This window comes from Oryctolagus cuniculus, chromosome 17, assembly GCF_964237555.1.
Source record: "Oryctolagus cuniculus chromosome 17, mOryCun1.1, whole genome shotgun sequence".
NCBI classification, from domain to species: domain Eukaryota; kingdom Metazoa; phylum Chordata; class Mammalia; order Lagomorpha; family Leporidae; genus Oryctolagus; species Oryctolagus cuniculus.
The window spans coordinates 35,686,158-35,699,371 of record NC_091448.1 but is presented as its reverse complement, the minus strand read 5'-3'; the positions used below and the strand labels follow the sequence as shown (position 1 = coordinate 35,699,371).

At 44.9% G+C, this 13,214-nt stretch overlaps 1 protein-coding gene and 1 pseudogene across 1 annotated transcript in view; both read right to left on the bottom strand.

The window, feature by feature from the left end:
* BRIP1 (BRCA1 interacting DNA helicase 1) overlaps positions 1–13,214 on the bottom strand; it is a 206,381-nt gene that overhangs the window by 109,117 nt on the left and 84,050 nt on the right.
* Positions 7,610–8,739, bottom strand: LOC138846151 (histone deacetylase 1 pseudogene; annotated as a pseudogene).

Sequence of the window (13,214 nt, the reverse complement as noted above, 5' to 3'; positions counted from 1 at the left end):
TTGCTATAAAGGCCAAGACTGAACCAGGCCAAAAGCCAGGAGCCATCTGGGCCATCGGCTGCTTTCCCAGGTACATTAGTAGGGGCTGGATCAGAAGCACAGGACTCAAACCCATCACTCTGATATAGGACACCAATGTCACAAGTGGTGGCTTTAACCCACTGTGCTACCACACTGGTCCTTAATTCCTTATTCTTCTTTAGCTCTCTAATGACTATGGGTAGATTTTATTAACTAGAATCAGGATTTGATCTTTTTTTTTTATTGCAACCCAAATGAAATCTTCTTGAAGAGATAATCGTTCATCTCTGAATATTTAACAGGGCTAGGCACAGCCCTTTGCTCAAAATATACATTCAATAATTATTTCCTCAATGAACTAATAAAAGTAAATGTGAAATTAAGTTAACAGATTTCTCAGAAGGATCATAAATGTAATGTAAGTAAGGTTCTCAACACAAATATTTTTGTTATTTTTAAAAATACAATTAAAGACATTAAATGCTCTTTCTCAAGACAGAATAAACATTAATATATGTCATTAGGATGCTCTGCTCCAAAGTGTACATCAGAGGCATTTTAGTTTTTTTGTTTTGTTTTGTTTTGCTAGGCAGAGTTAGACCGTGAGAGAGAGAGACAGAGAGAGAGTTATAGCCAGTGAGAGAGAGACAGAGAGAAAGGTCTTCCTTCCATTGGTTCACTCTCCTAATGGCCGATACGGCAGACGCTGCGCTGATACAAAGCGGGCCACAGCAGAGAGCTGGACTGGAAGAGGAGCAACCGGGACCAGAACCTGGGATGCTGGTGCCGCAGGCGGAGGATTAGCTAAGTGAGCCATGGCGCCGGCCGGCCGGCCGGCTGGCATTTTAATTTTTACTTCTACAATATCTCTGATTTCAAAGGCAATTAAGATTTGAAACAGGAAGAGTTACTTTGCATCCATTCATATGGTGATTCAACAGGTAAATTTATGGAGAGCTCATTGGGGCTAGACAGGCTGCCTTTGGGACCTGACTACATCTCGCAGATTTCATTTCACTATTATATTCTCATATGTCACAGTAACAAATCTCGATTGTCGAGGTTTTCCTTTAGCCTTTTCTTATACTGACCAATTAACCCTATGATAGAATGTGGCCGGCGCCGCGGCTCACTAGGCTAATCCTCCGCCTAGCGGCGCCGGCACACCGGGTTCTAGTCCCGGTCGGGGCGCCGGATTCTGTCCCGGTTGCCCCTCTTCCAGGCCAGCCCTCTGCTGTGGCCAGGGAGTGCAGTGGAGGATGGCCCAGGTGCTTGGGCCCTGCACCCCATGGGAGACCAGGAAAAGCACCTGGCTCCTGGCTCCTGCCATCGGATCAGCGCGGTGCGCCGGCCGCAGCGCGCCGGCCGCGGCGGCCATTGGAGGGTGAACCAACGGCAAAGGAAGACCTTTCTCTTTTTTTTTTTTTTTTTTTTTTTTTTTTTTTTTTTTTTTTTTTTTTTTTTTTTTTTGACAGGCAGAGTGGACAGTGAGAGAGAGACAGAGAGAGAAAGGTCTTCCTTTGCCGCTGGTTCACCCTCCAATGGCCGCCGCTGCAGCCGGCGCACCGCGCTGATCCTGGCAGGAGCCAGGAGCCAGGTGCTTTTCCTGGTCTCCCATGGGGTGCAGGGCCCAAGCACCTGGGCCATCCTCCACTGCACTCCCTGGCCATAGCAGAGAGCTGGCCTGGAAGAGGAGCAACCGGGACAGAATCCGGCGCCCCAACCGGGACTAGAACCCGGTGTGCCGGCGCCGCAAGGTGGAGGATTAGCCTATTGAGCCACGGCGCCGGCTCAGGAAGACCTTTCTCTCTGTCTCTCTCTCTCACTGTCCACTCAGCCTGTCAAAAAAAAAAAAAAAAAAAAAAACCCTATGATAGAATGAATCCTAAGACAAACCCTACAAATTTTACCCCCTATACATATCTTGTATAAGCTTTTCCCCTTGAGAGTGACATCAATGAACAAGATAAAATTTTATTCTTATCATCAGATTATATCATGTAGTACAGGAAAAAAAATTTGTAGACGCAGTCAAGGCCCACCTCAGTTAATTTTGAGTTAATCAATGGGAACTTTTCCTGAGTGGGCCTGACTGAACCAGGTGGGACTCATTAAAGACAGATTGGCCCTTCCTGAAAAGAGCCACCTTTGTGGCCATGCTGAGAAAGTCACATGGCTAGGACCTGAGCAAGAGTGATTCCTGGTCAACAGCCAGTAGAAGACTGGGTACCTTAGTCCAACAGGTAAAAGATGACAAAATTCTGCCAACAAACTGAAGAACCCTGGAAGTGACTCTTTTTCCAGTCAAGTCTCAAATGAGACTGATGTCCCCAGGTGATCCCTGGCAACAGTCTTGTGATACCAACAGCAGAAAACCCAGATAAGCTGTGCCCAGACTTCTGACTCACACAGGGACATGATAAATGTGTATTGTTTTTGGATGCTAAGTTTGTGATAATTTATTATACATAAGAAAACTAAGGCAACTCTTCTACTTATATCTCAATCATGTTCCCTAATATGCCTCTGAAATAAATTCCAATATAGGATTTCTTTTCTTCTGCATGTTCAATGTCAGACCCTTCCAAATTGAAAAATAGATGACAAGTTACATTTAATAACTCCAGTCACTGGGAAGCCATCACGCTTTGTAGCTGAGTCTCAAAGGGTGCAGGACCAACACCAAGCGGGAACTCACATTCTCTTCAGTCTCAGATCCAATAGAATTTGATTAAGTTCTTCATATTGACTGGATTTACAGTTGTTTCAACACCAGGCTACAGTTTTCAGGATTACATAGGACAACTGGCAAATTGGTATTTGTTGGATTGGATAATGTGGGAAAAACATTGCTACACATATGCTAACAGATGACAGACTTGGACAACATGTCCCAATGTTATATCCCACTTCAGAAGAACTGACCATTGCCAGCATCACTTTTATAACTTCGGATCTGAGTAAACATATTCAAGCTCAAGGAGTGCGGAGAAACTGCCTTCCTGTTATCAATGGCACTGTATTTCTGGAGGACTGTACAGCCCACGAGAGGCTATTGGAATCAAAAGAAGAACTTGATTCACTAAGGACAGATGAAATCATTGTTAATGTGCTTAAAATGATTCTAGGGGATAAGATAACAGACTCGAAACCATTAGTGAAAAGAAGTTATGAGGGTTGCTGGTGCTGTGGCACGGGTTAATCCTCTGCCTGCAGCGCCGGCACCCCATATGGGCGCCAGGTTCTAGTCCCGGCTGCTCCTCTTCCAGTTCAGCTCTCTGCTGTGGCCCGGGAGGGCAGTGGAGGATGGCCCAAGTGCTTGGGCTCCTGCACTCGTATGGGAGACCAGGAGGAAGCACCTGGCTCCTGGCTTCGGATCGGCATAGCTCCGGTTGCTGTGGCTATTTGGGGGGTGAACCAACGGAAGGAAGACCTTTCTCTCTGTCTCTCCCTCTGTCTGAAACTCTAACTCTCAAATAAACAAATAAAATCTTTTAAAAAAAATTATGAGGGATGGGCCGGCGCCGCGGCTCACTAGGCTAATCCTCCGCCTAGCAGCGCCAGCACACCGGGTTCTAGTCCCGGTCGGGGTGCCGGATTCTGTCCCGGTTGCCCCTCTTCCAGGCCAGCCCTCTGCTGTGGCCAGGGAGTGCAGTGGAGGATGGCCCGGGTGCTTGGGCCCTGCACCCCATGGGAGACCAGGAAAAGCACCTGGCTCCTGGCTCCTGCCATCGGATCAGCGCGGTGCGCCGGCCGCAGCGCGCTGGCCGCGGCGGCCACTGGAGGGTGAACCAACGGCAAAAGGAAGACCTTTCCCTCTGTCTCTCTCTCTCACTGTCCACTCTGCCTGTCAAAAAATAAAAAAAAAAAAAAAAATTATGAGGGATGTCTGGTTTATATGGCCAGACAAAAGCAAAGGGAGATTTGTTTCTGTGAGAACTGAATATTCAACCTTTAGAAGTTTTCATGCGCAGTGTGCTCAAAAGGCAAGGTCACGGAAAAGGCTTCTGCTGGATGGCTCAATACACTGAGTAACACCAACTTGCATGGGTCCCAGGCCTCAACATTCAGGACTACTAAGAGATTCGATCATTTATTTGAAAGAGTTATAGAGTGAAGAGCCGGTGCTGTGGCATAGCAGGTAAAGCTGTTGCCTACAGTGCATCCCATGTGGGCACCAGTACAATTCCCGGCTGCTCCACTTCCGATGCTGCTCCCTACTGTGGCCTGGGAAAGCAGTGGAAGGTGGCCCAAGTCCTTAGGGCCCTGCACCTGTGTGGGAGATTTGGAAGAAGCTCCAGACTCCTGACTTCAGATTGGCCCAGCTCTGGCCATTGTGGTCATTTAGGGAGTGAACCTGTGGATAGAATACCTCTCTCTCTCTCTCTCTCTCTCTCTCTCTCTCTCTCTCTCTCTCTCTCTCTCCCTCCCTCTGCCTCTCTGTAACTCTACCTTTCAAATAAATCTTAAAAAAAAAAAAAAAAAGAAAAGTTATAGGGGCCAGCGCTGTGGCGTAGCAGGTAAAGCTGCTGCCTGCAGTGCCAGCATCCCATGTGGGTGCTGGTTCAAGTCCCGGCTGCTCCACTTCCAATCCAGCTCTCTGCTATGGCCTGGGAAAACAGTAGAAGATGGCCCAATGATTGGGCTCCTGCACCCACGTGGGAGACCTGGAAGAAGCTCCTGGCTCCTGGCTTCAGATCGGCACAGCTCCGACCATTGCGGCCAATTGAGGAGTGAACCAGCGGATGGCAGATCTCTCTCTCTCTGCCTCTCCTCTCCCTGTGTAACTCTGACTTTCAAATAAATAAATAAATCTTTAAAAAGTTACAGAGGAAGAGAGAGGGATTTTCCACCCACTGGTTCACTCCCCAGATGGTTGCAATGGCCAGGGCTGAGCCAGGCCAAAGCCAGGAGTCGCTTCATCCAGATCTCACACTTGCGTCTTCTTCTGCTGCTTTTCCCAGGTCATAAGCAAGGAGCTGGATTCGAAGTGGAGCAGCTGGCACATGAACCAGCACCCATATGGATGGCACTGCAAGCGACAGCTTTACTCACTAGGCCACAACTCTGTCCCTGGGATTTTTTTTTTTTTTTAAGATTTATTTATTTATTTGAAAGTCAGAGTTACACAGGGAGAGGAGAGGCAGAGAGAGGTCTTCCATCCGATGGCTCACTTCCCAGAGGGCCACATGGCTGGAGCTGCGCCGATCCGAAGCCAGGAGCTTCTTCCAGGTCTCCCACGCAGGTGCAGAGGCCCAAGGACTCGGGCCATCTTCTACTGCTTTCCCAGGCCATAGCAGAGAGCTGGATTGGAAGTGGAGTAGCTGGGTCTCAAACTGGTGCCCATATGGGATTTTGGCGCTTCAGGCTAGGGTGTTAACCCACTGAGCCACAGTGCCGACCCCCCTGGGATTTCTTTATATTTTCTTTCACAGTGAGTTCATTTTTGGTATATAGGAAATGCTACTAAGTAGTGCATGTTGATTTTGTATACTGCATCGTTTTGTATATGTTTATCAGACCTAATAGTCTCTTGGTGGGGTCTTCAGGTTTCTCTTTGTTTAGAATCTTATCATCTGCAAATGGGGACTATTTGACTTCATCCTTTCCTATTTGTATTCCTTTTATTTCTTTGTCTTGCCTAATGGCTCTGGCTAAAACTTCCAGTACTGTATTGAATAAGAGCATTGAGAGTGTGCATCCTTGTCTGGCTCCAGATCTTAGAGGAAATGCTTTAGCTTTTCCCCATTGAACATGATACTGGCTGTGGGTTTGTCATATGCAATCTTTGTTTGAGTTACGTTCCTTCCAAACCTACTTTCTAGGGTTGATGTTACGATGCAGTGGGTTAAGCTGCCATGTGCAATGCCAGTATTGAACATCAGAATGCTAGGTTCAAGTCCTGACTGCTCTGCTTTCCATTTGGATCCCTGCTAATTTGCCTAGGAAAGACACAAAAGATAGCCCAAGTTCTTCCCTTGACACTCACGTGGGTGACCTGGAAGGAATTTTGGACTCCAGGCTTCAGGCTGGCCCAGCCCTGGCCATTAGGACCATTTTGGGAGTAGCCGCATTTCAAGATGAGCCAGGACTCAAAACAGGCACTACAATATGGAATGCAGGCTTCCCAAGTAGCTTCTTACGTGCTGTACAAAACACTTACTCCTGGAGTATGATTTGCATAGAATAAAAGGCTCTCATTTTAAGGGTACAGCTCAATGAACTTTGACAAATACATGAGCCTATATAGTTTCTCCCATAATCAAAACATGAAACATTTTTAATATCCTAAAAAGTTCTTTTGCACCTTGTTATGGACTGAATTCTTTCCTCCAAAATTCATATGCACAAAGTGTGAATCCCCAGAACCTCAGAATATGACAATCTCCTGAAATAAAGTCTTTAAAGAAGTGATTGACTTAAAAGTAGTTCTTCGGGGTGGATCCTAATCCAATCTGCTGGTACCCTTCATGATCATGGTACCTCATCTGTTAGGTAAGTACTGCTGGTATCCTTACAGCAAAAAAGCATCTGGACACAAAAAAATGCCAGGGATACTCAAGTACTTAGAAAAGTTTATACAGGGGCACAGCAAGGCAGAGGTCAATTACAGGACGAGAGAGACCTCAGAGGAAACCAAACATGCCAACACCTGATTTCTGGCTTTGCAAACTGTGAGAAAAGTAATTCCTGCTGTTTAAGTCACCTAGTCATATTTTGTTATAATGGTGCTAGCAAACTAATATATCCACTTTGTGGTCAGTGCCCTAGCATCTGTAGTCGTAGGAAACCACTATTCCGTCACTACAGTATATATAACAGTGGTCCACAAACTATGGCTCACATCCAAGCAGTCAACTTTTCTTGTAGAAAAAGACTTAATAGACGGAAGCTACACTCAATGGTTTACTTGTTGTCTGAAACAGAGTTGAGTACTTTTTGACAAACTATTCCTTGAATACTTTTTCACAAACGAGACTATTCCCAGAATTATCCCTCACACAGATGAAGAGAATTTATCATTTCTAGAATTTTCTAAAAATGAAATCATGCAATATGTTCACTTTCACATCTGGCTTTTTTAGGGGGTGGAGATGATAGAAAGATATCCTTTTATTACAAAGAGTCTCCAAAAGGGAAAACAGCATCTCAAGAAATAAACTAGATTTACAACCTCCACCTGCAGAGTTGGAGAAAGACTGAGGGCAGGTAGTGTTTCTTAGTTTACCTGAGGCCAGTGGGAAGCTGAGAACAGAACCAAACTAAAAATGTTACCTTAGGAGCATGAAAAGAACAGGGAGTCCCTCCTACAATGCTCAGTAAGAGGCATCCCTCCACATCTACCTATGCAGACACCCTGGCACCTGAGCATGTTGTCTCATGGATGCAGGAAAGGCATCCTTTACGATGTAAAGTTAAGAACTTAGGAGGGATGGCTGGCAAGACATCTGCTAAAAGAGTTGACTCAGCTCGGCCACCCTGGGCTCAGGACCCTGGATCATGTCTACTCCCTGGGGACATTTATATTTAATATATTTTTATATAAATACAACAAAATAAAAATATAAAATCTGAGGGGTTAAAGGAGAATGGTGGGAAGCTGGCAAGAAGCCGGATCTGGAAAGGTATACTCAGGCCAACCTGACACCCTCTTTGACCCTTTCTTCTCTTTGGATCTTTCTCTCATCTTCTGTTTTGACTCTGTTGGCTCTCAAAGTTGGAAGAGTTCTAGTGGTTACCTTCTCCCTCCTCATCAGAGTTGGGGAACTCGTCCTCCCAGGCGATTTGTTTGTCAGAGGAAAAGATTAGAAATGCACCTGTCAGGATCTTCTTCGTCCTCATTACCTCGTCTCTGGGACTGCATCCTCAAGAAGTACCTGCATTTGGATCCCGGATGTGTGGGGCAGCATTTTCAGGTTCCCAAACAGCTGCTGTTTGATCTTTTCCAGATACTCATTACTGTTCTTGTTAGTCACATTGGAAGGACTAACATGAAACAAAATCTGATCCAAACTATTTGAAGCAGTCATTCTATGGAAGTTCATTAGGGATCTCTAGGACCACGGCCAACTGGTATATGCCCAGCACCAGGTGACATTACAAATAGTGGAACCACCTCCTCCCAGCATCAGAATAGGCAGGTGGAAGCTCTTGACAGATTCTACACACTTGGAATGCCTTTTGATGGTCAGACAGAAGCAAACCAGCCAATCCCCAAACAGGGAGTCTGAGCCACACTGCAAGACCACTGCACTAGGCTGTAACATTTCCATTACGTGGACATGACCCACTTGAAAATGGCCTCACAGGACTCATCATTAATCCCACCTCAGGGCAGGTAGTTAACAGCAATAATACTTGCCTTTGCCAGCCCCAATATCCTATAGGACCTCATTTCCTGGGAAGTATGCTCTGCAGTTATGAAAAGACACAGTCAAGATCCAGTCTGTGAACAGAAGGCCTCTTCCATGCCATCACTGTGGTGGATAGTAATGTCAATATGCAGCACTTCTGGGGATCCTTCAGTTCCAGGATGGCCAAGACGGTACCACTGATGTAACAGAAACCAGATGCCTTGGACTTCTGCATCTTCTTGCTTTATGTTACCGGATAAATGGAGCTTAAGAATTTAATATAGTCATCATTGTGGTATTTGGTTATCTCCTTAGCACTGGCTTTGTGAGAGCCACAGATTTCCATTTTTCAGTAGACACCACAGTTGAGCAGCAAATTGTGAGTCATGTGGATTCAGTGAGGCTTCAGTGGGTGGCCTTGTCCACAAAAGTACTTTCCAACACCTCCATCATAGTAGTAACAGACTTTCCTCCTAGTGCTTAGTCTCCACCATCTTGCTTGCCTTCTGTTCCTCCTAACAGTTTGTCCACATTCCCACCTGCAGCTTCACATAGCATCTTCTGCCTGACTTTTAATACTGACCCATATTACTGCACATTACCAAGTTTTTTTCCTTTCCTTGCTTAGTGATATTCCAGTCTACAGAAATAACATAAAATGTTTATCCCGTTACCCAGTGGTTGACCTTGAGATTGTTTCCAGATTTGAACTATTAGAAATAAAGCTGCAATGAACACACTTGTACAAAAGATTACATATAATATGCTTTCATTTCCCTTGAACAAATACCTGGGAGTGGAATGGCTGTATCACATGGTATATGTACAAGGATTCAAAAAGTTCAAGAAAAATGTGTATTATGAAAAAACTGTGCATGGATTTCATTTTTTGCACCAAAATAAACTTTTAATTTCATTTTCCACCAACTTTTGAAGTACTTTCACAGTTTTAACTTAAAAAAAAAATAACTGAACAGTTTTCCAAAAGGCAATTCCTGCCAACGACATTTGATTTCTAGCTCATTCACATCATTGTTATGATGTGATATGATTAGTCACACTAAGAACTCTTGGTATGATAGTTATATGAAGATTAGCCAATGTAGTGGGACTATGGAATGGTAGATGGAATTTCTCCACATCCGTATCAAGACTTACCACTTATTTTTATTTATTTTATTTAAGGAATACAAATTTCATGTTATTCTTATATACAGATTTAGGAAAATAGTGATATTTCCTGCCTATGCTCCCAACCTTCCTTCTCCTTCCTCTCATAATTTTTTTTTTTTTTTTACAGGCAGAGTGGACAGTGAGAGAGAGAGAGACAGAGAGAAAGGTCTTCCTTTTGCCATTGGTTCACCCTCCAATGGCCACCACAGCCAGCGCACCGTGCTGATCTGAAGCCAGGAGCCAGGTGCTTCTCCTGGTCTCCCATGCAGGTGCAGGGCTCAGGCACTTGGGCCATCCTCCACTGCACTCCCGGGCCATAGCAGAGAGCTGGCCTGGAAGAGGGGCAACTGGGACAGAACCCGGTGCCCGACCAGGACTACAACCCATTGTACCAGCACTGCTAGTGGAGGATTAGCCTATTGAGCCATGGCGCCAGCCCCTCTCATAATTTTTACAATGATCTACACTGAGTTTACTCTACACTCATAAGATTAACCCTACACTAAGTAAAGAGTTCAACAAATAGCAAGAAGAAAAAAAGTTTGTCAACAGTAGAAAAGAACTATAAACAATCATTGTATCTCAAAATGTCCATTTCTCTCCTATATTTTTGGTACTCTATTGGTTACCACAGATCAGAGAAAATATATGGTATTTGTCATTTTGGGTCTGGCTTATTTCATTAAGTATAATGGTTTCCAGTTGCATCAATTTTGTTGCAAAAGACAGGACTGCATTCTTTTTTCACAGCCAAGCAGTATTCCATAGTGTATATATATACCATAATTTTTTATCCAGTCATTAGCTGATGGACATCTGGGTTGATTCCATTATCTTAGCTATTGTGAGTTCAGCTGCAATACTCATGGGGGTACAGATAATCTTTCATATGCCAATTTCATTTCCTTTGGATAAATTTCCAAGAGTGTGATTGCTGGGTCATATAGTGTATCTATTTTCAGCTTTCTATCTCCATATTGTCTTCTACAATGACTGTACTAGTTTACAGTCCCATCAACAGTGGATTAGGGTACCATTGTCTCCACGTCCTTGCCACCATTTATTGTTTGTAGAAATCTGTATGGGAGCCATTCTTACTGGAGTGAGGTGAAACCTCTTGTGGTTTTGATTTGCATTTCCATGATGGCTAGTGATCTTGAGCATTTTGCATGTGTCTGTTGGCCATTTGAATTTCCTCTTTTGAAAAGTGTCTGTTCAAGTCCTTTGCCCATTTCTTAACTGGATTGTTTGTTTTGTTGTTGAGTTTCTTGAGGTCTTTAAGATTCTGGATATTAATCCTTTATCAGTTTCATAGTTTACAAATATTTTTCCCATTCCTCAGTTGCCTCTCGACTTTGCTGAGGGTTTCCTTTGCAGTGCAGAAGCTTCTTAGCTTGATGTAATCTCATTTTTCTGTTTTGGTTTTGATTGCCTTCTGAGTTCTTTTCCAAGAACTCTTTGCCGATGCCAATGTCTTGCAGAATTCCCCCAATGTTCTCCTCCATTAATTTGATGGTATCAGGTCACAGATTTATATCCTTGATCCATTTTTTCTAAATAGTCCTGGGTGGATCTCCACTCTTTTTTTTTTATTTATTTATTTGACAGGTAGAGTTATAGACATAGAGAGAGACAGAGAAAAGTGTCTTCTTTCCATTGGTTCACTCCCCAAATGGCTGCCATGGCCAGCGCTGCTTCTTCCTGGTCTCCCACGCAGGTGCAGGGGCCCAAGTACTTGGGCCATCCTCCTCTGCCCTCCCGGGCCACAGCAGAGAGCTGGACTGGAAGAAGAGCAACCGGGACTAGAACCCAGTGCCCATATGGGATTAACCAAGTGAGCCACAGTGCCGGCCCCCCTTTGAACCATTTTAACTTGATTTTTGCATAAAGTATAAGGGGTCTTGTTTCATACTTTTTTTTTTTTTTTTTGGACAGGCAGAGTGGACAGTGAGAGAGAGAGACAGAGAGAAAGGTCTTCCTTTGCCGTTCGTTCACCCTCCAATGGTCGCCACGGCCGGTGCGCTGCGGCTGGCGCACCGCACTGATCCGATGGCAGGAGCCAGGTGCTTACCCTGGTCTCCCATTTGGGTGCAGAGCCTAGCACTTGGGCCATCCTCCACTGCACTCCCAGGCCACAGCAGAGAGCTGGCCTGGAAGAGGGGCAACCGGGACAGAATCCGGTGCCCCAACCGAGACTAGAACCCGGTGTGCCGGTGCCGCAAGGCGGAGGATTAGCCTATTGAGCCGCAGTGCCAGCCGTTTCATACTTCTACACATGGAGGCCCAATTTTCCCACCACGATTTATTGGAGAGACTGTCCTTTCCCCAGGGATTGATTTTAGCTCCTTTGTCAAAGATTAGCTGGCTGTGTTTTGTTTTGTTTTGTTTTGGGGGGGGGGGGGGTCTGAGAAATTTTCAAAGATTTTTCTTATAGTTTGGATAGTCTTTCTTTGCTTCACCAAGGCTGCTGTTAAGGCTTTCCACTGTATTTTTATTTGATATATTGAATTTTTCATTTCTAATAGTTTGATTTTTCTTCAAAATCTCAATCTCATGGGAAAATTTTTCTTCCATGTCATGTATGGATTTCTTTAACTCATGAATTTGCTTCTCAATGCTTCTGAGTAATCCTATGATTAATCTTTTGAATTCCTTTTCAGGCATTTCATCAATTTTTTTGTCTTCACATTCTAATATCGAAGTGCTTTTCTGCTCCTTTTGGGAGTCATGTTGTCTTCCTTACTCTTGTTTCTTGAATTTCTGCATGTTTTTTCAGGCATTTGTAGAAATACTTGTTGGTTTTATCCTCTGATGGCTTTTATCTTTGAACTATGCCTCTCTGAGTTAGTAGAGTGTCTGTTCTTTTAGTGAATACCCAGAAGCATGAACTAAGTGTGGGCAGGGAACTTTGGTCAGTGCTGCAGGGTGGGGCAAGTATCCAGGGTGACACTCAAGTTTGGGCTTGGTAGATCTCTATTGTCAGCAGGGAAAAGGATATGATTACTTATGTTGTGTAATCATACCTTCACCTCCTTTCTTCCAAGATGATCAATGCCCTGGGTTAGCCCACTGTAGGTGTAGCACTCAGCCACACTGCTGCATGAACCACAGAAAGGATCTGTGCAGTCCTCATGTGAGTACAGATCCCACTACAATGACCCACCCCAGGCAATCAGGGATCTCTGAGCCTCTAGCGCCTCATATAGTGATTTCCCAGAGACCCAGCAATACCCTGTCCCCTACTGTGCAGTCACAGAGTTCGCACAGTCTCAGCACACAAGACTCCCACAGTCATGGGGTGCAGAGGATCGCTCCATCCTGCTAGCCTATCCTGTCTATGGAAAGGCAAAGACATTCCCAGAGCCAACTGCCTGTTGGTGCTCTGCCTTGGGTGGGTTTGAGCCCGGGAACCTATGATATGTTGAGAGGCTGTGGGCACCTCAGTCCTATGTGGGTGCCCAGCCCCCTATCAATCCTCCTAGCCAGACTCAAAGTTGTAGGGAACACTGATTTTTCCCTCTGGTAAAATACCTTGGTCACATGGGTGCACAAGAGCCACTGTGGCCACTACTGATGTCAAAATGGTGCCTTCTCCCAGCTATTTTCCAGGTGCTACTATGAGGGGATGGGGGGAGAGAAACGTGCCCCTTTTTTGCACTGGTTAGA